We start from the raw sequence: 24,291 nt of genomic DNA on the forward strand, positions 1-24,291 counted from the left end.
ACCCTGGAGAATTAAATGGTGGTAGTTAAATTTTTTTGTGAAATGTGATATTAGTACACTGGTTTATGAAATGCTAAATTTCAGTAAAAATAAACTAAAGTTAATTTTAGGGAACACAAATACAGATATATTACCCACTTGTTTGGTAAGATATAAATAAGAGGTCGCTCTTAGTAAATAGTCAACATGTCAAGCTCTAAAATTGCGTCCACCCATGAACAGTGACAAACTTTGGTACTCTATATTTTCTATTGGTGACACTTTAAATGCCCCTACCTGTCACCGGGCCCAGATTTATTGCTCTAGATCTGTCTTCCTCTGTGATATATAACATTTGTAGTCCAATCTCCGTTTTTTGGGTAGGTGCACCACATGCGTTTATGTCTATACAGTGCCTTGAAAAAGTATTCATACTTTTGAAATTTTCCACATTTTTTTCATGTTACAACCAAAAACGTAAATGTATTTTTTTGGGATTTTATGTGATAGACCAACATAAAGTGGCACATAATTGTGAAGTAGAAGGAAAATAATAAATGATACAAATAAATATGTGAAAAGTGTGTGTGTGGGGGGGCATTTGTATTCAGCCCCCTTTACTCTGATACCCCCTAAAATCTAGTGGAACCAATTGCCTTCAGAAGTCACCTAATTAGTAAATAGAGTCCATCTGCATGTCATGTAATCTCAATATAAATACAGCTGTTCTGTGAAGCCCTCAGTGGTTTGTTAGAGAACCTTAGTGAATAAACAGCATCATGAAGGCCAAGGAACACACCAGACAGGTCAGGGATAAAGTTGTGGAGAAGTATAAAGCAGGGTTAGGTTATAAAAAAAAATCCCAAGTTTTGAACATCTCACGGAGCTCTGTTCAATCCATCATCTGAAAATGGAAAGAGTATGGCACAACTGCAAACCTACCAAGACATGGCCATCCACCTAAACTGACCGACCGGGCAAGGAGAACATTCATCAGATAAGAGCCAAGAGGTCCATGGTAACTCTGGAGGAGCTGCAGAGATCCAGGTGGGAGAATCTTTCCACAGGACAACTATTAGTCGTGTTCTCCACAAATCTGCCCTTTATGGAAGAGTGACAAGAATAAAGACATTGATGGAAGAAAGTCATAAGAAGTCCTGTTTGTAGTTTGTGAGAAGCCATGTGGAGGACACAGCAAACATGTGGAAGAAGGTGCTCTGGTCAGATGAGACCAAAATTGAGCTTTTTGCCCTAAAAGCAAAACGCTATGTGTGGGGGAAAACTACCCTGTTTCCCCGAAAATAAGACCTAGCGTGATTGTCGGTGATGGCTGCAATATAAGCCCTACCCCCCAAATAAGCCCTAGTTAAATGCCTTGTAGGTCTTATTTTCAGGGTAGGGCTTATTTTCGGGGAAACAGGGTAGGGCTTATTTGGGGGGTAGGGCTTACATTGCAGCCATCACTGACAATCACGCTAGGTCTTATTTTCGGGGAAACAGTAACACTGCACATCACCCTGAACACAGCATCCCCACCGTGAAACATGGTGGTGGCAGCATCATGTTGTGGGGATGTTTTTCTTCAGCCGGGACAGGGAAGCTGGTCAGAGTTGATGGGAAGATGGATGGAGACAAATACAGGACAATCTTAGAAGAAAACCTGTTAGAGTCTACAAAAGACTTGAGACTGGGGCGGAGGTTCACCTTCCAGCAGGACAACGACCCAAAATATACAGCCAGAGCTACAATGGAATGGTTTAGATCAAAGAATATTCATGTGTTAGAATGGCCCAGTCCCAGTCCAGACCTAAATCCCATTGAGAATCTGTGGCAAGACTTGAAAATTGCTGTTTACAGACGCTCTCCATCCAATCTGACAGAGCTTGAGATATTTTACAAAGAAGAATGGGGATATGTCCCTCTCTAGATGTGCAAAGCTGGTAGAGACATCCCCAAAAAGACTTGCAGCTGTAATTGCAGAGAAAAGGGGTTCCACAAAGTATTGACATACAAATGCCCCCCCACACTTTTCACAGATTTATTTGTATCATTTATCATTTTCCTTCCACTTCACAATTATGTGCCACTTTGTGTTGGTCTATCACATAAAATCCCAATAAAATACATTTACGTTTTTGGTTGTAACATGACAAAATGTGGGGAATTTTCGAAAAGTTTTCTAATAGTTTTTCTAAAAGTTTCTGAAAGTTTTCCAAAAAGTCTAAGGACAGAGAGAAGGATACTATCACCATACAGAACATCCCAACTCAGTGCAGGTCGGCTCAGCCTCCTGTAGCCTTACATGGATGATAATGACCAATGTAAATACAATGTGACATGCCTCAGGTATAATAAAGGTATAATAACGTTTCCAAAGTTTCCCAAAAAAGTTTCTAACCCTACGTTCACGCCGGGAGTGTTTGTTGTTTGCAGAGCTTTTTTTCTTTCTTCCTCTTTTGGGTGCGGCGGGCTTCGTGAGTGACGATGGATCTACCCCATACTCATTCACATGGGGAATGGGATCTGGGGGGCCTCCTTGTTAAAGGGGGCTTACAGATTCAAATTAGCCCCCCCACCCGCAGACCCCTACAACCACCACCCAGGGTTGTGGGGTTGAGGCCCCATCAACAGAGGCAGATAAGGTGCTTTTTTTTACATTCACGCTCGCTCGTCCCCCCTCTTTCCTGACCTGCCGGATGCATGCTCAGTAAGGGTCTGTTATGGATTTTGGGAGGGATCCCACGCCATTTTATTCACAATTTTTATTAGCCGGCAATTTTTTTTTCACATTCATGCTCGCTCGTCCCCTCCCTTTTCCTGACCCGTCGGGCTGCATATCTGGATAAGGCACTAGAATGGATTTTGGGGGGACCCCACAGCATTTCTTTTTATTTTGCTGTGGGGTTCCGCTCCAGTTCCATATGGTATGGATCTGGATTTTTACTTTACACTTGCTTGTCCCCTCCCTTTCCTGACCTTCCGGGCTGCATGCCCGGATAAGGGTCTGTTATAGATTTTGGGGGGCCCCACGCTGTTTTTAAAAAAAATGTTTTAGCCGGCAATTATATATTTTTTTTACATTCCCGCTCATTCCTCCCCCCTCTTTCTTGACCTCCTGGGCTTCATGCTTGGATAAGGGTCTGGTATGGATATTAGAGGGGACCCCGCGCCATTTTATTCAGAATTTTTATTAGCCAGCAATTTTTTTTTTACATTCACGCTCGCTCCCCCCCTCTTTCCTGACCTCCTGGGCTGTATGCTTGGATAAGGGTCTGGCATGGATTTTGGGGGGGGACCAGACGCCATTTTTTTCACAAATTTTTTAGCAATTCTCTGTTTTTACATTAAGCTGTCAGCAGGGAACCCCACTGACAGCTGATGAGCCATCGGTTGTTGAGAAAGCGGCGGCCGACTTCCAGGCCCGCTCCCTAGCAACCAGCTATATACAGTGTTTTTAAAGGGGAAAAAACCCCCCCAAAAAAACAAAAACGCATCAAAAAATGCATCCAGGAGAAAAATGCAGCAGCTGAAAAATGCGTAGATGTGAATGTGTACCATAGGAAACCATGTTAAATGGACTGTAGAGCGTTTCTGCAAAATGCAAAACACACAAAAGAACGCATAGGTGTTAACGTAGGGAAATGGACCAAAACATAACAACCAATGTAAATACAACGTGAAGGTACAACGGCTTTATTCTTTACAGGAACCCGCAGACAGGAATCTCAGATCCATCGATAACGCCATTGGAGGGTTAAGCCAAGACTTACCTTGTCCATGGAGGAGAAGACGTCTCCATCATTGTACTCTCAGGATCCACCAGATGAACTAAACCCTGTCCTGCCTGGATTACATGGTTCCTACCTGAGAGGAGGCTTGTGAGGGTTTCACCTCCTTAGAGACTGCAGAGAGCCTTCTGTTTTCAATAACACTGACCCTGATTGGTAGATGGTAGAGCATGTGAGGAGGCTTGTGAGGGTTTGACATCCTTAGAGACTGCATAGAGTCTACTGTTTACAATAAGCCAGACCCTGTCCAGTAGGCATACAATAAATTGAGAGGATCAGCAAAGAACATGAGGCTTGTGAGGGTTTCCTGTCCTAAAAGACTGCAGAGAGCCTACTGTTTCCAATCAAACAGACCCAGTCTGGTAGAGGGTAGAGCACATGAGGAGGCTTGTGAGGGCTTTACATCCCTAGAGCCTGCAGAGAACCTACAATAAGACAGACCCTGTCTGGTTGACATGCAGTGAGATAAGAGGAGAAAGCTGAGTACATGAGGCTTGTGAGGTTTTCACATCCTCAAAGACTACAGAGAGCCTTCTGTTTCCAATCAGACAGTCCCAGTCTGGTAGAGGGTCAAGCACATAAAGAGGCTTGTGAGGGCTTCACATCCTCAAAGCCTGCAGAGAATCTAGTGTTTTCAATAAGACAGACCCTGTCTGGTAGAGTTGCAGTGAGATGAGAGGATCAGCAAACCATGAGGCTTGAGAGGGTTTCACCACCTTAGAGCTTGCAGAGAGCCTACTGTTTCCAATCAGACAGCCCCTGTCCAGTAGAAATGCAATGACAGATCTTGTGAGGGTTTCACATCCTTAGAGACTGCAGAGAGTCTACTGTCTCCAGTTAAAGAGACCCAGTTTGGTAGACTTGCAGTGAGATAAGAGGATCAGCAAAGCACACGAGGAGCCTTGTGAGGGTTTCACATCCCTAGAGCCTGCAGAGAGACTATGTTTCCAATTAAAGAGACTCTGTCTTGTAGACTTGCAATGGCAAGGCTTGATAGGGTTTGACATCCTTAGAGCCTGCAAAATGTCCACTGTTTTCAAAAAAGACAGACTCTGGTAGACGTGCAGTAAGATAAGAGGTTTCGCAAAGAACATGAAGCTTGTGAGGTACATGTGAAGGCTTGTGAGGGTTTCACCTCCTTACAGACTGCAGAGAGCCCACTGTTTCCAAGCAGACAGCCCCTGTCCAGTAGACTTGCAGTGAGGTGAGAAGGTAAGCAAAGCACATGAGGAGGCTTGTGATGGTTTCACCACTTTCAGGACTGCAGGAAGTCTACCCTTTTCAATAAAACAGACCCTGTCTGGTATACTGATAATGAGATGGGGGAGAGAGACTGAACACATGAGGCTTGTGAGGGTTTCACATCCTCAAAGACTGCAGAGAACCTACTGTTTCCAATTAGACAGACCTAGTCATGTAGACCTGCAGTGACAAGTCTAGAGGGGGTTTGACATGCTTAAAGTCTGCAGAGAGCTGTTTCCAATAAGACAGACTCTGGTAGAGAGTAGAGCACATGAGGAGGCTGGTGAGGGTTTGACATCCTCAGAGCCTGCAGAGAGTCTACTGTTTCCAATAAGACATATTCAGTCTGGTAGACTTACAGTGAGATGAGAGGATCAGCAAAGAACATGAAGTTTGTGAAGGGTTTCACCACCTTAGAGCCTGCGGAGAGCCTACTGTTTCCAATCAGACAGACCCTGACTGGTAGAGAGTAAAGCACATGAGGAGTCTTGTGAGGATTTCACATCCTTAGAAACTGCATAGAGCCTTCTGTTTCCAAGCAGACAGACTCTGTCCAGTAGACTTGCAGTGAGATGAGAAGATCAGCAAAGCACATGAGGATGCTTATGAGGGTTTCACCACTTTCGGGACTGCAGAGAGTCTACCCTTTTCAATAAAACAGACCCTATCTGGTAGACTTATAATGATATGGGGGAGAGGGATGAACACATGAGGAGGCTTGTGAGGGTTTAACATCCTCAAAGACTGCAGAGAGCCTACTGTTTCCAATTAAAGAGACCCTGTCTGGTAGACCTTCAGTGAGATGAGAGAATCAGCAAAACACGTGAAGCTTGAGAAGGTTCCACCACCTTAGAGCCTGCAGAGGTTCTGGTCCTTCCAAGCAGACATCCCCTGTCCAGTAGACTTGCAGGCAATGGCATCACTAAGGGGGGCCAAAGGGGGCCCTGATCCCCCCAAAATGATGCTGTGCCCCACCATGTGCCCCCCAATTAATACACATTTTTGTTTCTATATGTAGCGGGTGCCCTTGCTCGTGTTGCTGCTGAGTGGACACAGGCTCTCCTGAGAGGCAGAGTGTCCTGATAGCTCCTGGGGGGGATTTCTCCCCCTCCCTCTGCTCGCTGACACTGTGCAAAACATTATACGAGAGCCGCTCGCATAGCCACGACCGCCCGATCTGCTCCCTCCCCCTGCATCCTCATTGGCAGGGATGAGAGCAACTTCAGTAAGGATTTCACCAGCAGGGGGGGCAGCAGGCTCCCATGATCTAAGTGACAGTTAAAAAAACAGACTGATTTCTCCCATCCGTAGGACAGGAGAATCAGCCTGTAAATTCTCAGACTGGTGGCTGCAGCTCTGTAAGAGTGTCTGTGGCACTCTTACAGAGCCCAACGAACACACTCACCCCCCCTCACTGACGGGAGATCAGAGAGGAATAGAGCTCTCCTCCTCTGCTCCTCCTCTGTCTTCCTGCCCTGCCCACACTATCCCCGGCGTTCAGTTGTATCTGGAGAGAGGGGATGTGTCGGCGGAATGGGCGTAGCATAAGGGGTTGCAGGGGTCACAATCGCAACCCCACCCCTAGCTCCAGGGGGCCCCTGCAGCCTCCCTGTCATATTATCATATCCTCCACAAAATCCAGCTTCAATCTGCCCTAGGGCTCCACAACCATGCTCCAGTACTGGGCTTCTACTTTGACTTACACAGTCCACACCCCTCTGTTCCCATTGGCTAGGGGGAATCTGTGAGATATTTCCTGAATGGAGAGGAGCACAAGGTGAGAACAGCCCAGAATGGGGAAGTGTCTGTGCTGTGTGCTGGCAACATGGAATGGTAACCGAGCTCAGAGAGGCAAGAGGAGGAGAGTGCTGTCCTGTAGCCAGGATGGGACCGATGTCACTGGTGAGGTATGGCACTGCTCAGTGTCTCCTAGTCACCAGCTTGGATTCTCTGTACCCCCCCCCCCACCTGGGGATCTCTACTTACCCCACTTCCCTGACAACTGGGGAAAGGACACACACCTCCGGGAGGTGACCTTCCCCCAACACCTGCCAACACTGGCAATAGAAAAGGAAAAAAAGGAATACAGCGTGTAGAATAAGAATGTAAATAGCAGCCAACACAGCTATAAACTAAAAGCAATTTGTGTAGGTGTAAAAGTGTAGCGCTATTATACCATATACAGTCAGGTCCATAAATATTGGGACATCGACACAATTCTAATCTTTTTGGCTCTATACACCACCACAATGGATTTGAAATAAAACTAACAAGATGTGCTTTAACTGCAGACTTTCAGCTTTAATCTGAGGGTATTTACATCCAAATCAGGTGAACGGTGTAGGAATTACAACAGTTTGTATATGTGCCTCCCACTTTTTAAGGAACCAAAAGTAATGGGACAGATTGACAATCATCCATCAAACTTTCACTTTTTAATACTTGGTTGCAAATCCTTTGCAGTCAATTACAGCCTGAAGTCTGGAATGCATAGACATCACCAGACGCTGGGTTTCATCCTTGGTGATGCTCTGCCAGGCCTCTACTGCAACTGTCTTCAGTTCCTGCTTGTTCTTGGGGCATTTTCCCTTAAGTTTTGTCTTCAGCAAGTGAAATGCATGCTCAATCGGATTCAGGTCAGGTGATTGACTTGGCCATTGCATAACATTCCACTTCTTTCCCTTAAAAAACTCTTTGGTTGCTTTCGCAGCATGCTTCGGGTCATTGTCCATCTGCATTGTGAAGCGCCGTCCAATGAGTTCTGAAGCATTTTGCTGAATATGAGCAGATAATATTGCCTGAAACACTTCAGAATTCATCCTGCTGCTTTTGTCAGCAGTCACATCATCCATAAATACAAGAGAACCAGTTCCATTGGCAGCCATACATGCCCATGTCATGACTCTACCACCTCCATGCTTCACTGATGAGGTGGTATGCTTTGGATCATGAGCAGTTCCTTTCCTTCTCCATACTCTTCTCTTCTTTCCTTGATCTGGCCAACTGTTGTGAAGGGTGTTTTCTTCACCAGGCAAAGAATTCTTCGGTCATCCACCACAATTGTTTTCCATGGTCTTCCGGGTTTTTTGGTGTTGCTGAGCTCACCGGTGCGTTCTTTCTTTTTAAAGATGTTCCAAACAGTTGATTTGGCCACACCTAATGTTTTTGCTATCTCTCTGATGGGTTTGTTTTGTTTTTTCAGCCTAATGATGGCTTGCTTCACTGATAGTGACAGCCTTTTGGATCTCATATTGAGAGTTGACAGCAACAGATTCCAAATGCAAATAGCACACTTGAAATTAACTCTGTACTTTTTATCTGCTCCTTGTAAATGGGATAATGAGGGAATAACACACACCTGGCCATGGAACAGGCTGAGCAGCCAATTGTCCCATTACTTTTGGTGCCTTAAAAAGTGGGAGGCACATATACAAACTGCTGTAATTCCTAAACCGTTCACCATGACTTGGATGTAAATACCCTCAAATTAAAGCTATAAGTCTGTAGTTAAAGCACATCTTGTTCGTTTCATTTCAAATCCATTGTGGTGGTGTATAGAGCCAAAAAGATTAGAATTGTGTCGATGTCCCAATATTTATGGACCTGACTGTATAAATATTACAGTTGCAATAAAAAGTATGTGAACCCTTTTGGAATGATATGGATTTCTGCACAAATTGGTCATAAAATGTGATCTGATCTTCATCTAAGTCACAACAATAGACAACCACAGTCTGCTTAAACTAATAACACACAAAGAATTAAATGTTACCATGTTTTTATTGAACACACCATGTAAACATTCACAGTGCAGGTGGAAAAAGTATGTGAACCATTGGATTTAATAACTGCTTGAACCTCCTTTGGCAGCAATAACTTCAACCAAACATTTCCTGTAATTGCAGATCAGACATGCACAACAGTCAGGCGTAATTCTTGACCACTCCTCTTTACAGAACAGTTTCAGTTCAGCAATATTCTTGGGATGTCTGGTGTGAATCGTTTTCTTGAGGTCATGCCACAGCATCTCAATCGGGTTAAGGTCAGGACTCTGACTGGGCCTCTCCAGAAGGCGTATTTTCTTCTGTTTAAGCCATTCTGTTGTTGATTTACTTCTATGCTTTGGGTCGTTGTCCTGTTGAAACACCCATCTTCTGTTGAGCTTCAGCTGGTGGACAGATGGCCTTAAGTTCTCCTGCAAAATGTCTTGATAAACTTGGGAATTCATTTTTCCTTCGATGATAGCAATCCGTTCAGGCCCTGACGCAGCAAAGCAGCCCCAAACCATGATGCCCCCACCACCATACTTTACAGTTGGGATGATGTTTTGATGTTGGTGTGCTGTGCCTCTTTTTCTCCACAGATAGTGTTGTGTGTTTCTTCCAAACAACTCAACTTTGGTTTCATCTGTCCACAGAATGTTTTGCCAGTACTGCTGTGGAACATCCAGGTGCTCTTGTGCAAACTGTAAGTGTGCAGCAATGTTTTTTTTGGACCTCTGTGGTATCCTCCCATGAAATCCATTCTTGTTTAGTGTTTTACGTATTGTAGATTCGCTAACAGGGACGTTAGCATATGCCAGAGACTTTTGTAAGTCTTTAGCTGACACTATAGGATTCTTCTTCACCTCATTGAGCAGTCTGCGCTGTGCTCTTGCAGTCATCTTTACAGGACGCCCACTCCTAGGGAGAGTAGCAGCAGTGCTGAACTTTCTCCATTTATAGACAATTTGTCTTACCGTGGACTGATGAACAGCAAGGCTTTTGGAGATACTTTTATAACCCTTTCCAGCTTTATGCAAGTCAACAATTCTTAATCGTAGGTCTTCTGAGAGCTCTTTTGTGCGAGGCATCATTCACATCAGGCAATGCTTCTTGTGAAAAGCAAACCCAGAACTGGTAAGCCTCCTTTTGTGCGTTGGTGGTGGCCCATTTGTTATCACAGTTTCTTTGGGGTATCAACGTCCTGCGAATATCTGCCCAAGTGTGTTTTGGATCATCCTTGGACTTGTTAAATTTATATGTACTTGCCAACTTAAAAACATACTTGCCAGCTTTGTCTTTCACATAATAGTTTTATGTTTAAGCATTGATTTCTGTCACTATTGGCACTTTACTCACATTATAATTGTTTTGTTTTGTGGTATGATCACTTTATTTATATATTTAGTCACTTCTTATTGACTTTATTCATGATAATTTTATAGTAGGTCATTCACAGATTTTTTACATATCATGTTGTTTATTTAGCATGAGTCACTTATTTAGCATGAGTCACTTTTTTCACTAAGGTAGACCTTTTATGTACCTTTTTATGTACCATTTTGTATAGTGGGTAGTTTTCAGCACTTTATTACCTTTCATGGTCAAACTTAATACTTATATATGGTATAATAGCGCTACACTTTTACAATAACACTGACAGAGAAACCTTCAGAAATTGCTAAAACAAATCCCTTAACACCTCCTCGGGGGGCCCCTGAAGGGCTGCAGGCTCCAGATGATTTCACACTCCCAGATCTAAGTCCGCCCCCCCCCCCCCCCCCCCCCCCCCCCCGACAAGCCTCCTGACTACCCCCTCCACCCTGCATGCTATGCCCAGCTGCTGAGCTCCTTTCCATTACGGCACTCTATATTGCTCCTCCTCCCCATGGCTGAAATCACATTCCTTTACAACACAGCCAGTCAGCCACGATCTGCACAAGGTGTATCTGCCTACTGCAACTACAGTACCATTCCAACCAGGGGATTTCACAGGTCGGAAGGGCAACATAAAAGTCAGATACACCCTGTGAAGACTGACAGATTGTGTGTAAAAAGAATGTGATTTCAGCCTGTGTAGTGTGGTGTGGGGGAGCTGTATACAGTGCTGGGATGGGAAAGGAGCTCTGCCAAGTGACCTGCCAGGGGCCCCCTGTCCTCTGATTCTCCAGAGGTGATCCCTGTCCTTTGATTCTCCAGCAGTGATCCCTGTCCTCTGATTCTCCAGAGGTGATCCCTGTCCTCTGATTCTCCAGCGGTGATCTCTGTCCTCTGATTCTCCAGCGGTGATCCCTGTCCTCTGATTCTCCAGCGGTGATTCCTGTCCTCTGATTCTCCAGCAGTGATCCCTGTCCTCTGATTCTCCAGAGGTGATCCCTGTCCTTTGATTCTCCAGTGGTGATCCCTGTCCTCTGATTCTCCGCAAGTGATCCCTGTCCTCTGATTCTCCAGAGGTGATCCCTGTCCTTTGATTCTCCAGTGGTGATCCCTGTCCTCTGATTCTCCGCAAGTGATCCCTGTCCTCTGATTCTCCAGCAGTGATCCCTGTCCTCTGATTCTCCAGCAGTGATCCCTGTCCTCTGATTCTCCAGCGGTGATCCATGTCCTCTGATTCTCCAGCGGTGATCCCTGTCCTCTGATTCTCCAGCGGTGATCCCTGTCCTCTGATTCTCCAGCGGTGATCCATGTCCTCTGATTCTCCAGCGGTGATCCCTGTCCTCTGATTCTCCAGCAGTGATTCCTGTCCTCTGATTCTCCAGCGGTGATCCCTGTCCTCTGATTCTCCAGCGGTGATTCCTGTCCTCTGATTCTCCAGCGGTGATCCCTGTCCTCTGATTCTCCAGCGGTGATTCCTGTCCTCTGATTCTCCAGCGGTGATCCCTGTTCTCTGATTCTCCAGCGGTGATCCCTGTCCTCTGATTCTCCAGCGGTGATCCCTGACCTCTGATGTAAACAGGAACTCTGGGAACTCAAAACTCTTAAGCCACTTTGAGTATCTTGGCGTGCGGTAGATGTATCTGCACGCACATTGGAAGTAGTGGGGGGGGGGGGGGGGGGGGCAGGTCAACTCTTGCATCGGGGCCCACAAGCTTCAAGCTACGCCTCGGGAAATATGAAAACCATCAGCTGCAGATTCCTCTGTGTGGCAAAGATGCCTGATCTTCCAGCCCGGACCTGTGGGTGAGTGCACACTGCAGTACACCGCGATCACTGAACTCTGTCCCTAGCTCCACCCCCCTTTCCTTCTCTCCCCCCATCTGTCTCCCTCCCCCCTCCTGTTCTTTCAAGACATTCACTAACTTTCAGTTTCAGTTAGACCGGCCATAGACGGTACAAATTTCTTTCCTGCAACCACTGATTGCAGGAAAGACATTTGTATGTGGGATAGTGGAATCTCTCCCACTGAGCGATTGTATTCTCCCGACAAACCGTGATTATCACTAGCTGATATAGCAACCGCTAGCGATATTCATAAGAGAATCCGGCAGGGCTGGTTGTACCCAATTTGATTGATCAACTTGGTACATTCAGCCTGTCCATTAATGGTTTAAATCTCAGCCAGTTCCTGCTAAACCGGCCGAGATTTAAACAGTTTATGGCTGGTCTTAGCTCTTTTATGCGGCGTACACACGGGCGGACTTTTCGACCAGATTGGTCCGACGGAACGAATCCGTCGGACAATCCGACCGTGTGTGGGCTTCATCGAACCTGCAGCGGACTTTTTAGGTCGAAAATCAGACGGACTTTAGATTTAAAACGTGTTTCAAATCTTTCCGACGGATTCGAGTCTGGTCAAAAAATCAGTTCGTCTGTATGCTAGTCCGACAGACGAAAACCGACGCTAGGGTAGCTATTGGCTACTGGCTATGAACTTCTTTATTTTAGTCCGGTCGTAGGTCATCAGGTACGAATCTGTCGGACTTTGGTGTGATCGTGTGTAGGCAAGTCCGTTCGTTCGAAAGTCCGTCGGAAGTCTGTCGGAAGTCCGTCAAAAGTCCGTCAAAAGTCCGTCAAAAGTCAGTCGAAAGTCAGTCGAAAGTCGGTCGGAAAGACCGTCGGACCTTTGATGCCGAAAAGTCCGCCCGTGTGTACACGGCATTAGGTAGACCATACATTGATCACTTTTTTCATTCAACTATTACATGGTTACATAGTAGGTGAGGTTGAAAAAAGACACACGTCCATCAAGTCCAACCTATGTGTGTGATTATGTGTCAGTATTACATTATATATCCATGTATATTGCGGTCATTCAGGTGATTATCTAATAGTTTCTTGAAGCTATCAATGCTCCCCGCTGAGACCACCGCCTGTGGAAGGGAATTCCACATCCTTACTGCTCTTACAGTAAAGAACCCTCTACGTAGTTTAAGGTTAAACCTCTTTTCTTCTAATTGTAATGAGTGGCCACGAGTCTTATTAAACTCTCTTCTGCAAAAAAGTTTTATCCCTATTGTAGGGTCACCAGTACGGTATTTGTAAATTGAAATCATATCCCCTCTCAAGCGTCTCTTCTCCAGAGAGAATAAGTTCAACGCTCGCAACCTTTCCTCATAACTAAGATCCTCCAGACCCTTTATTAGCTTTGTTGCCCTTCTTTGTACTCGCTCCATTTCCAGTACATCCTTCCTGAGGACTGGTGCCCAGAACTGGACAGCATACTCCAGGTGCGGCCGGACCAGAGTCTTGTAGAGCGGGAGAATTATCGTTTTATCTCTGGAGTTGATCCCCCTTTTAATACATGCCAATATTCTGTTTGCCTTATTAGCAGCAGCTTGGCATTGCATGCCATTGCTGAGCCTATCATCTACTAGGACACCCAGGTCCTTTTCCATCCTAGATTCCCCCAGAGGTTCTCCCCCCAGTGTATAGATTGCATTCATATTTTTGCCACCCAAATGCATTATTTTACATTTTTCTACATTGAACCTCATTTGCCATGTAGTCGCCCACCCCATTAATTTGTTCAGGTCTTTTTGCAAGGTTTCCACATCCTGCGGGGAAGTTATTGCCCTGCTTAGCTTGGTATCATCTGCAAATACAGAGATTGAACTGTTTATCCCATCCTCCAGATCGTTTATAAACAAATTAAATAGGATTGGTCCCAGCACAGAACCCTGTGGAACCCCACTACCCACCCCTGACCATTCTGAGTACTCCCCATTTATCACCACCCTCTGAACTCGCCCTTGTAGCCAGTTTTCAATCCAGGTACTCACCCTATGGTCCATGCCATTAGGTTGGAAAAAAAAAACAATGTTCCAATCCCCCCATCTACACTTTCCAGGTGGATGGGGGAATCCTCCCACTGTGGACCATCGGCAGAACTATTGGGGTTGCTGTCCTGTCCCGGCTATTGACATCGCTGGTCTCTTGTCTCCATGGCAGCAGCACGTTAGGACCCAGTGCTGGTTACTTTATGGGTCTGATGGGCTCATGTACAGGAGGTTCAGCAAAATTGGTTGTTAGAGATGGGCTCAGGCGTGTTTGAAACCCCACATGCCCAATCCTGCCAGGAAGCCAACGCTGCCCATGGCTAATCACAGGTGGTGAGACATTTCGGGGTCCGCAGCTGGGCATGGGCAGTGTCGGATTTTGAACACACCTGAGCCCATCTCTAATGCTTGTAGACAGTTGAGCTTCCTGCAGGTTGCTTAGAAGCAGTGGAGCCTTCTCTGACATGCTGATTGAGATGCAATCCAGGTGATGCACCTAGTCAAATCTAATGTTAAATATGATAGTAATTTTTATTGATCAAAGCCCACACCTTACATGCATGGAGTCCACATGGCAGCTGAACATATGGTTGCATATATACATATAGTTGTACTGTTGATTCTAATAAATACTGTGTTTATTAGATCTGACTGGGAGCATCACCTGGATCACATCCCGATCGGCAACAGAGAAGGTTATACAGCATTACTGCTGCTAGGTGACCAGCCGGGGGCTCAGCTCTCTACAACCAATAGTGCCAGCCTTTCCCTGCATGCACCCATAATGCCACCATCACTAGGTCCCAATAGACTGCTGCCGCTGCCAAGGAGAGACAGACACCAGACAAGCGCTGTCAATAGCAGGGGCAGGACAACGGGAGGAGGCTGAGGAACCCCACAGTGGCAGAACACCAAGGCCCGGTCCCAAGTGCAACCTTTGCAACCCTGGTAGTTCTTCCACTGCTGTGGACCCTTATATTTTTCTGGTGTGCTGGTGACATACCTCTTGTTTTCTGCCACCCTGGGGGGGCCCCAATACAGTAGGAAGAGAGCTCACTGCAAAACATGTGAATGGGTCTCGCTGCGGGATCCTAATAAAGGGCCCCACAACAAAAGTAAAGGGCCCCAGTATATATATAATTGCATTTTATAGTTGGCCCCCCTACATTTGTCCCTGTCCCCCCATGTGCCCCCCCTAAATATGAAAGCTGGAGATGCCACTGCTTGCAGGGAGATGAGAAGGTCAGCAAAGCACATGAGGAGGCTTGTGAGGGTTTCCCCACTTTCGGGATTGCAGAGAGTCTACCCTTTTCAATAAAACAGACCCTGTCTGGTAGACTTATGATGAGATGGGGGAGAGGGATGAACACATTAAGAGGCTTGTGAGGGTTTCACATCCTCAAAGACTGCAGAGAGCCTACTGTTTCCAATAAATGAGACCCTGTCTGGTAGACCTTCAGTGAGATGAGAGGATCAGCAAAACACGTGACGCTTAAGAAGGTTCCACCACCTTGGAGCCTGCAGAGGGTCTGGTCCTTCCAATCAGACAGCCCCTGTCCTGTAGACATGCAGTGAGGGTATATTGGGGTGGTCTTACCTTGAGCACTGATCAGGCAGAGCAGGATCTGGAGAGGTCTGTGTGTCTCCATGGTCCTGGTTGTGTAGGGAGGAGGGAGATTATGGTCCTGGTTGGGAGGGGGAGACTCTAAGATTTGGGATGTTGGGTGTTGCCACTCTCTGAAAGCTCGCTCTGTCCTCTCTCCCGGCAGGCAGAGACTCTCATTGGCCACTAAAAATAATCCGGGATGTTTTTCCTGGACCTCGGCACACGCAGCCAATTCTGGTCCGCCCCGAGGAGCCGACTCCCGGGGGGAGGTGGTAGCGGGAATCCCGAGGAGTGTGGGATGATCTGATCACATCTGCAGATCTCATGGACTTTAAAGTGTACCTCCTCCCAAAAAAAAAAAAAGTGGAGAAGGATTGGAACTCCTGCCGGGTTTTTACTGCTGATGGTGATGACCACTTCCCCTCTCCCATTTTCTTGCATGGGTGATACGGGGGCCTGGAAGTGGGGTAAATCACCCCAATGGAGTCACAGACAGAAACAAGAAAGATTGAGAAATTCTAACTTTGATAGTGAGGTTGGAGTTGGCATTTGAGGTTTATATTGCTGTCTGTGACTTCATGCCCTGGTGAAGACCACTCCCCCATTTTTTGCATGGGTGTCACGGGGCAGGAAGTGGGGCAACTCACCCTGATGGGGTCACAGGCAAAAAAAAAAAAAGAAAAACTTTTTCAAAATTTTGACTGGAGATGGGCTTTGATGTTTATATACTGCTGTTTGTAACTTCCTGTACTGTTAATGATAACCCCTCCCCATTTTCTTGTTTTGGTGTCACAGGGACAAGAACTGAGGGAAATGGTCTGAATGGAGTCACACACATGGATGGAAAAAAAACTGGGGGAAATATTTAACTTTCAAAAGTTTGGGCTACCATTGGGCTTTAAATGTTAAAAAAAAAAAAAAAAAAAAAATATATATATATATATATATATATATATATATATATATATATATATATTGTATTAATATTATAATATTTCATTTATATTTAATATTAATATTATAGTCTAATAATATTTATATTGTATTAATATTGCTGCCTATGACTTCCTGTCTTCCTATTAATACTATATATATATATATATATATATATATATATATATATATATATATATATATATATATATATATATATATTAATATTATATTCTAATAATATTTATATTATATTAATATAGCTGCCTATGACTTCCTGTCTCAGAGACAGCTGCTTCCCCCATTTCTTGCACAGGTGTCACAGAGACAAGAAGTCATAGGCAGCAATATTAATAAGAATATAATAAGCATAATTAATAAGAATATAATATTAAATATTAATGAGATATAATATTAATAGAATTTATATATATCAATATTTTTTTCATTAACATTTAATATTATATTCTAATAATATTTATATTATATTAATTTTGCTGCCTGTGACTTCCTGCCTTAGAGACAGCTGCCTTCCCCCATTTCTTGCACAGGTGTCACAGAGACAGGAAGTGAGGCAAATCACGCAAATTGGGTCACCAATAGAAACTGAAAATAGAAAATAGAAAGACTGAGAAAAATGTAAAAGTAAAATATGCACAGTCCCTCAAATAGGCAAGGTCACAGTTTTACTCCAATGCCATCAGAAATAGCCCAGGAAATTACCAGCAGCTTTTCTCCGCTCTAAACCACCTTCTTAAATCAAAATCCCCACCACTTATTGCCCTTACAGAAGAGCAGTGCAATAAATTCATGGATTTTTTTACATCAAAAATTGCACATATTCGCTCTGCCCTTTCTGGTCTTCCCACCCAAACTGTTTCCCCAACAAATATCGTCTCTCAACCCCTAAACTGCTTTCCTGAGGTGTCATCAGAAGAAGTGCAGAACATCATTGGGAAGATGAAACCTTCCACCTGTCCCCTGGACCCTCTCCCATCCTCTCTGGTAAAAACTCATATCACTGTCCTGAGTCCCCTGATCACCGCTGCTATAAATAATTCCCTCCAAACTGGTCACGTTCCTCCTTTCTTAAAAAATGCCATTATCAGACCATTGCTCAAAAAACCCACTCTTGATCCGGAAGTCTTATCCAACCAGGGCCGGCCCTACCATGGGACCCGATGGAGCGATGGCTCCAGGCTGCACTTTCAGGGGGGGCGGCAAATTGCCGCCCGCCAGTAAGCTAGGATTGCCACAATGTCATCTGTCTGGTTTTGACCCCATCTAGAGGGGCTGCGCACATGATCCTGTGCCCGCCGCTATCATTATCACAAAGTGGTGCGCTCTGAGCCAGCGGGTGCCCTGTGATTGGCTGAACGGGCCATGTGCGGGTCGGCCCGGGCGGCAGACATGGGGGTCTGTAAATGGCACTGCGGATCTTGTGCTGGTCACATGTGGAGGCGGGGGCGGGGCTGGACTGTGGATTTGATAATCGCGCCTGCTTTCTCCCGGAGTCCTACCTAACAATGTGTGTCTCCAGAGGTCTCATCTGATCTGTCAGCTTACCCCCCCTCCTCTGCATCACCCCCCCTCCTCTGTGTCACCCCCCCTCCTCTGTGTCACCCCCCTCCTCTGTGTCACCCCCTCCTCTGTGTCACCCCCCTCTCCTCTGTGTCACCCCCGTATCCTCTGTGTCACCCCCTCCTCTGTGTCACCCCCCTCTCTTCTGTGTCACCCCCCTCTCCTCTGTGACACACCCTCTCTTCTGTGTCACCCCCTCTCTTCTGCGTCACCCCCAATCTCCTCTGTGTCACCCCCTCTCCTCTGTGTCACCCCCTTCTCTGTGTCACCCCCTCTTCTCTGTGTCACCCCCCTCTCTTCTGTGTCATCTCTGTGTCACCCCCTCTGTTCTGTGTCACCCCCTCTCCTCTGTGTCACCCCACTCTCCTCTGTGTCACCCCCTTCTCTGTGTCACCCCCTCTTCTCTGTGTCACCCCCCCTCTCTTCTGTGTCACCTCTGTGTCACCCCCTCTGTTCTGTGTCACCCCTCTCCTCTGTATCACCCCCCTCCTCTGTGTCACCCCCTCTCTTCTGTGTCACCCCCCTCGCCTCTGTGTCACCCCCTCTCTTCTGTGTCACCCCCCCTCTCCTCTGTGTCACCCCCGTCTCCTCTGTGTCACCCCCGTCTCCTCTGTGTCACCCCCTCCTCTGTGTCACCCCCCTCTCTTCTGTGTCACCCCCCTCTCCTCTGTGACACCCCCTCTCTTCTGTGTCACCCCCTCTCTTCTGCGTCACCCCCAATCTCCTCTGTGTCACCCCCAATCTCCTCTGTGTCACCCCCTCTCCTCTGTGTCACCCCCTCTTCTCTGTGTCACCCCCCTCTCTTCTGTGTCACCTCTGTGTCACCCCCTCTGTTCTGTGTCACCCCCCTCTCCTCTGTGTCACCCCCCTTCTCTGTGTCACCCCCTCTTCTCTGTGTCACCCCCCTCTCTTCTGTGTCACCTCTGTGTCACCCCCTCTGTTCTGTGTCACCCCTCTCCTCTGTATCACCCCCCTCCTCTGTGTCACCCCCTCTCTTCTGTGTCACCCCCCTCGCCTCTGTGTCACCCCCTCTCTTCTGTGTCACCCCCCTCTCCTCTGTGTCACCCCACTCCTCTGTGTCAACCCCTCTCCTCTGTGTCAACCCCTCTCTTCTGTGTCACCCCCCTCTCTTCTGTGTCACCCCCCTCTCCTCTGTGTCACCCCCCTCCTCTGTGTCACCCCCCCCTCCTCTGTGTCACCCCCTCTCCTCTGTGTCGCCCCCCTCTCTTCTGTGTCACCCCCCTCTCCTCTGTGTCACCCCCTCTCTTCTGTGTCACCCCCCTCTCCTCTGTGTCACCCCCCTCTCCTCTGTGTCAACCCCTCTCCTCTGTGTCATCTCCCTTCTCTGTGTCACCCCCCTCTCCTCTGTGTCACCCCCCTCTCTTCTGTGTCACCGCCCTCTCCTCTGTGTCACCCCCCTCTCTTCTGTGTCACCCCCCTCTCCTCTGTGTCACCCCCTCTCCTCTGTGTCAACCCCTCTCTTCTGTGTCACCCCCCTCTCCTCTGTGTCACCCCCCCTCCTCTGTATCACCCCCCTCCTCTGTGTCACCCCCTCTCTTCTGTGTCACCCCCCTCGCCTCTGTGTCACCCCCCTCTCTTCTGTGTCACCCCCCCTCTCCTCTGTGTCACCCCCTCTCCTCTGTGTCATCCCCCTTCTCTATGTCACCCCCTCTCCTCTGTGTCAACCCCTCTCTTCTGTGTCACCCCCCCTCTCCTCTGTGTCACCCCCCCTCCTCTGTGTCACCCCCTCTCCTCTGTGTCACCCCCTCTCCTCTGTGTCAACCCCCTCTCTTCTGTGTCACCCCCCTCTCCTCTGTGTCACCCCCCTCCTCTGTGTCACCCCCCTCCTCTGTGTCACCCCCTCTCCTCTGTGTCACCCCCTCTCCTCTGTGTCAACCCCTCTCTTCTGTGTCACCCCCCCTCTCCTCTGTGTCACCCCCCCTCCTCTGTGTCATCCCCCTTCTCTATGTCACCCCCTCTCCTCTGTGTCACCCCCCTCTCCTCTGTGTCAACCCCTCTCTTCTGTGTCGCCCCCCTCTCTTCTGTGTCACCCCCCCTCTCCTCTGTGTCACCCCCTCTCTTCTGTGTCACCCCCCCTCTCCTCTGTGTCACCCCCCTCTCCTCTCTGTCAACCCCTCTCCTCTGTGTCATCCCCCTTCTCTGTGTCACCCCCTCTCCTCTGTGTCACCCCCTCTCCTCTGTGTCACCCCCCTCTCTTCTGTGTCACCCCCCCTCTCTTCTGTGTCACCCCCTCTCCTCTGTGTCACCCCCCTCTCTTCTGTGTCACCCCCCTCTCTTCTGTGTCACCCCCCTCTCCTCTGTGTCACCCCCTCTCTGTGTCATCCCCCTTCTATGTGTCACCCCCTCTCCTCTGTGTCACCCCCCTTCTCTGTGTCACCCCCTCTCCTCTGTGTCAGTCACCCCCCTCCTCTGTGTGTGTCACCCCCTCTCCTCTGTGTCACCCCCCCTCTCCTCTGTGTCACCCCCCTCTCCTCTGTGTCACCCCCCTCCTCTGTGTCACCCCCCTCTCCTCTGTGTCACCCCCCTCCTCTGTGTCACCCCCCTCTCCTCTGTGTCACCCTCCTTCTCTGTATCACCCCCCTCCTCTGTGTCACCCCCTCCTCTTTCACCCCCTCTCCTCTGTGTCACCCCCCTCTCCTCTGTGTCACTCCCTCTCTTCTGTGTCACCCCACTCTCCTCTGTGTCACCCCACTCCTCTGGGCCACCCTCCCTCCTCTGGATCACCCTCTCCTCTGGATCACCCGCCTCCTCTTTATCACCCCCTCCTCTTTCACCCCCCTCTCCTCTGTGTCACCCCCCCTCTCCTCTGTGTCACCCCCCTCTCCTCTGTGTCAGCTCCCCCTCCTCTGTGTCAGCTCCCTTCCTCTGTCACCCCCCTCCTCTCGGTCACCCCCTCCTCTGTGTCAGCTCCCTTCCTCTGTCACCCCCTCCTCTGTGTCACTCCCTCCTCTGTGTCACCCCTTCCTCTATCACCCCCCCTCTCTCCTCTGTGTCACCCCCCTCCTCTGTGTCACCCCCCCTTCTCTGTGTCACCCCCCTTCTCTGTGTCACCCCCCCTTCTCTGTGTCACCCCCCCTTCTCTGTGTCACCCCCCCTCCTCTGTGTCACCCCCCCTCCTCTGTGTCACCCCCCTCTCCTCTGTGTCACCCCCCCTCCTCTGTGTCACCCCACTCTTCTCTGTGTCACCCCCTCTCCTCTGTTTCACCCCCCTTCTCCTCTGTGGCACCCTCTGTTCTGTGTCACCCCCCTCCTCTGTGTCACTCTCTCCTCCGTGTCACCCCCCTCATCTGTGTCACCCCCCCTCCTCTGTGTCACCCCCCTCTCCTCTGTGCCACCCCCCTCTTCTCTGTGTCACCCCCCCTCTCTTCTGTTTCACCCCCTTCTCCTCTGTGGCACCCCCTCCTCTGTGTCACCCCCCTTCTCTGTATCACCCCCCTCCTCTGTGTCACCCCCCTTCTCTGTATCACCCCCCCTCCTCTGTGTCACCCCCCCTCCTCTTTCACCCCCCTCTCCTCTGTCACCCCCCCTCCTCTGTCACCCCCTCTCCTCTGTGTCACCCCCTCTCCTCTGTGTCACCTCCTTCTCTGTGTCAGCTCCCCCTCCTCTGTGTCAGCTCCCCCTCCTCTGTGTCAGCTCCCCCTCCTCTGTTTCACCCCCTCTCCTCTGTGTCACCCCCCTCTCCTCTGTGTCACCTCCTTCTCTGTATCAGCTCCCCCTCCTCTGTGTCAGCACCCTTCCTCTGTCACCCCCTCCTCTCTGTCACCCACTCCTCTCTGTCACCCTCTCCTCTGTGTCACTCCCTCTGTGTCACCCCCTCCTCTGTCACCCCCCCGCTCCTCTGTGTCACCCCCCTCTCCCTTGTGTCACCCCCCCTCTTCTCTGTGTCACCCCCTCCTCTGTGACACCCTCTCCTCTGTGTCACCCCCCTCTCCTCTGTGTCACCCTCTCTTCTGTGTCACCCCCTCCTCTGTATCACCCCCCCTCCTCTGTGTCACCCCCCTCCTCTTTCACCCCCCTCTCCTCTGTCACCCCCCCTCCTCTGTCACCCCCTCTCCTCTGTGTCACCCCCTCTCCTCTGTGTCACCTCCTTCTCTGTATCAGCTCCCCCTCCTCTGTGTCAGCACCCTTCCTCTGTCACCCCCTCCTCTCTGTCACCCACTCCTCTCTGTCACCCTCTCCTCTGTGTCACTCCCTCTGTGTCACCCCCTCCTCTGTCACCCCCCCGCTCCTCTGTGTCACCCCCCTCTCCCTTGTGTCACCCCCCTCTTCTCTGTGTCACCCCCTCCTCTGTGACACCCTCTCCTCTGTGTCACCCCCCTCTCCTCTGTGTCACCCTCTCTTCTGTGTCACCCCCCTCCTCTGTGTCACGCCCCCTCCTCTGTATCACCCCCCTCTTCTCTGTCACCCCCCTCCTCTGTGTCACCCCTTCCTCTTTCACCCCCCCTCCCCTCTGTCACCCCCCTCCTCTGTCACCCCCCTCTCCTCTGTGTCACCCCCCTCCTCTGTGTCAGCTCCCATCCTCTGTCACCCCCTCCCCTCTGTCACCCCCTCTTCTCTGTGTCACCCCCTCCTCTGTGTCTCCCCCCTCCTCTGTGTCATCTCCACCTCCTCTGTGTCAGCTCCCTTCTCCTGTCTCCCCCTCCTCTGTGTCACCCCCTTCTGGGGGAGGATGGCTGTATGGGGCCCCAATAATTGCTAACAGCAGCCCTGTGAGTGAGTGCAGCAGTTCGCATGTGTCCTGAATCCTGTGTCTTGCCGACACACTTCTCCCCAAGGCTCCCCACACGATGGAAGGAAGGAAAACAGCACTACAGTAGAGGAGTTCCACCCCAAACTCCAGCTCCCACACTTCCTGGCTCGAATCGGCTCTCAGTAAGGCAGTCTAAGGGGGCCTTTCGGGGCAGGGGACACTGATGGGTGGGTTCCCTGATCTAATCGAGGGGGGACCGATAAAAGGGAAGGGGAGTCTGTAGTGAGTGAAGTGGACGGTGTCAGTAGGGCAGTGGACGGTGTCAGTTGGGCAGTGGATGGTACCAGCAGTTACCAGGTCCTCTATATACTCCTATATACATGTATAGAGCTATGACAGGTCCTCTTTATATTCCTTTACATGTATAGAGCCATGACAGGTCCTCTTTATACTCCTAAATACATGTATAGAGCCATGACATGTCCTCTTTATACTCCTATACATGTATAGAGCCATGACAGGTCCTCTTTATATTCCTTTACATGTATAGAGCTATGACAGGTCCTCTTTATATTCCTTTACATGTATAGAGCCATGACAGGTCCTCTTTATACTCCTATACATGTATAGAGCCATGACAGGTCCTCTTTATACTCCTATATACATGTATAGAGCCATGACAGGTCCTCTTTATATTCCTTTACATGTATAGAGCTATGACAGGTCCTCTTTATATTCCTTTACATGTATAGAGCCACGACAGGTCCTCTTTATACTCCTATACATGTATAGAGCCATGATAGGTCCTCTTTATACTCCTATACATGTATAGAGCCATGACAGGTCCTCTTTATACTCCTATATACATGTATAGAGCCATGCCAGGTCCTCTTTATACTCCTATACATGTATAGAGCCATGACAGGTCCTCTTTATACTCCTATATACATGTATTGAGCCATGACAGGTCCACTTTAGTTATCATGATATAAAATAATGGATGTGGGGACATTTTGGTGGGCGTGATTTTTTTTTTTTTTGGGGGGGTGGGGCAGCATTTCATTCTTGGTACCAGGTAGAACAATGTCTTGGGCCGGCACTGTATCCAGCTATAGGCCCATCTCTAATCTCCCCTTCACTTTAAAAGTACTTGAGAAAGCATTTGCCATTCACCTTCAGGACCAAATCAAACATAATAACCTCTTTGAAAAATTCCAGTCAGGTTTCCGCTTTGCTCACAGTACAGAGACTGCCCTTGCCAAAGCTACGAACGATCTCCTCATATCATCTGATGCTGGCTTTCCCTCCCTCCTCATCCTCCTGGACCTCTCTGCTGAATTTGACACTGGCATGGCATTCTTTCCACCTCACCACTGAACTCAATGATACAGCCCTCAGCTGGTTCAAACCAGACCTCACAAACCAGACAGAATACATCTCCCTGGGCCACTTCAAATCAAAACCGACATACAGT

Source organism: Aquarana catesbeiana, linkage group LG13 (genome assembly GCF_042186555.1).
Source record: "Aquarana catesbeiana isolate 2022-GZ linkage group LG13, ASM4218655v1, whole genome shotgun sequence".
Lineage (NCBI taxonomy): Eukaryota > Metazoa > Chordata > Amphibia > Anura > Ranidae > Aquarana > Aquarana catesbeiana.